Raw genomic sequence first — 2,499 nt, forward strand, 5'->3', positions numbered from 1 at the left:
GTTAGGACATAGGTAGGTGGAGTAAACAGATCAGAACGCTGGGAGGAAGAGGAAGTGAGGTCAGAGACTCCACAGCTCTCTCGGGAGCAGACGCCAGAGAGAGACGCCTCAGAGAAAGACGCCATGCTCCTGGCTCCTGGGCAGACGCACGCTATGAAGCTCCGACCCAGGATGGACTAGGCTAGAATCTTCCCGGTAAGACCGGTTCTCACAGATTATTAGAGATGGGTTGATCGGGATAACAGGATTAGCCAGTAAGGGCTAGGGCTAAAGGGCCAAGCAGTGATTAAAAGAATACAGTGTCTGTGTAATTATTTTGGGCATAAGCTAGCCGGGCAGGCGGCCGGGGGTGCTGAGAACGCAGCCCTGCCGCCCCTATTACTACACCCCCCCAATCCCCTACCCAGAGAGGGTAAGGCACTTTGTCAAGCTAAACTTGTTATGACACATGGATTCTGGCCAACTCCTACTAGGAAGGATCCAAAGCCTCCTCTCCGATCAATGGAGAAGGAAGTGATGGAGTTTTATGGTCCCTTTTAGGCAGATGACTATGCCTTTCATCGGCCTGTAAAATTATAAGAGTCTGATCATAATTCTTCAGCACCCCTAAATATCTCTGGAACCATCTCAGAGAGAAGGTTTGAGAGGACAAGGTAGGAAGAGAGACATATCAACATTAAAAACTGAAAGAAGCCAATAACAGAAAAAATACTTCAGCCTAGGCCCAGCCACCCCCACCACCAAAGGCTGCATGCAAAGGCCAAGGCATCTGGAGGAAAGTCCACGATGCCCACGTGTGGAGAATGTGGGCACTGTGTAACTGAGCCAGGAAGAAAGGAGGTCATGGCGCTGGCCCAGTGCCCCAGATCTCTGCCCCACTTCCGCCCTCAGAAATACTCTCCTAATAAACTATCTCTGTTTCTGCCACTGTCCATGTGCCCCGAATCCAATTATTTGTTCCAGGACACACAAGCCTGGAAATCCCAAGGGGGACATCCAGACTCCCATCTGACAACAACGTTATGAAGGAAGCGTTGTATCAACAAGGCCACATCTCCCACCAGTGCTGGTCCCAGTGAGTTTGTTGTTGGGATCTCCCCTGGAGCTGCCCTTTTCAAATGCTGCCCTCAGCACACCTCGCTGTGGCCCCCCTCCCTAGAACTGTCCTCTTCAGACCTCACCTGCCCCTCTTGGTTTCTCCTCCCCATCCTGTCCCAGACCACCCAGGAGTTGCTTTGTTCATTAAATCTAGTCTTTTAATTTGGCCTGATCTGATTTATTGCATTGACAGAGAGACTTAATATCAGCTACAGAAACCTTCCACTTTGGGGGGCCAGTTACATTCAAACTACCACACTGATCAGAGCTTTTTATACAAAACTTACCAAGGATCTTTGCTCATTCTGAGGAAACAAAGCAAATGCAATGTGGAGGAGTGCTCGAAGTGGGCAAAGTCTGTGTGTGTGGTCCTGCTTTCTCTAGAGCCGTAGTTCTCAAACTGTGGGTCGGGACTCCTTGGCGGCAAACAACCTCACAGGGGTCGCCTATCAGATGCTTACATTACGATTTGTAACAGCAGCAAAATTGCAGTTATGAGGTAGCAATGAAAAAAAATTATGGCTGGGGGTCACCACAACACAAGGAACTGTATTAAAGGGTCACAGCACTAGGAAGGCTGAGGACCGCTGGTCTAGAGCTTGTACTCATTTAGACTGTAATGGTTTCATCACGTAATGCCAAGCATGAGAGGGAGTTCCCTCCGTAGTGTTCCGAACACAGGAAGACAGTAGTGATTAGATGCCACCACTAAAGCTCCTCAAAAGAACTATAGAAGCATTTCTGCTGCATTTCAGCAGTGACCCCAAGTTTCTCTCCCAAGCAAGCAATAAGAGCCCAGCTCTGCTTGCTTAAAGATGGTTACCTGGTGTGGTAGTGAAGGCATGCGGCAGACATCAGGAACGAACTCTACCACCTGCCATGAGTACCAATGACGATATCAGCAAAGCCTTCACAGTCCACAGCAACTTCTCTAAACGTCCCATGTGTGTAAGCTTGCTGGTCCTTTCAATAACACTCAAATAAGTGCAATGATCTGAATTTTGTGTTCACACACACACACACACACACACACACACGGGACAGTATTAGATAATACTGGAAAACTCTAGAGAAAGGACATCAGCACCATAGAAGACTCGAGAGAACTGGTCTACCATGCTGTTATACTAGATGTCTTAGTTAAGGTTTCTATTGCTGTGGAGAGACACCATGACCACGGCAACTCTTATAAAGGAAAACATTTAATTGGGTCCGGCTTACAGTTCCAAATGTTTAGTCCATTATCATGGTGACATACAGGCAGACATGGTATTGGAGAAGGATCTGAGATCCTACATCTTGATCCACAGTCAGCGGAGACTGTCGCACTAGGCCTATCTCGAGCATATAAGACCTCAAAGCCAGCCTCCACAGTGACACACTTTCCAACAAGGCCACACC

The sequence above is a fragment of the Microtus oregoni genome, unplaced genomic scaffold (assembly GCF_018167655.1).
Source record: "Microtus oregoni isolate MIOR12 unplaced genomic scaffold, Mior012 000028F_ref0000031, whole genome shotgun sequence".
Lineage (NCBI taxonomy): Eukaryota > Metazoa > Chordata > Mammalia > Rodentia > Cricetidae > Microtus > Microtus oregoni.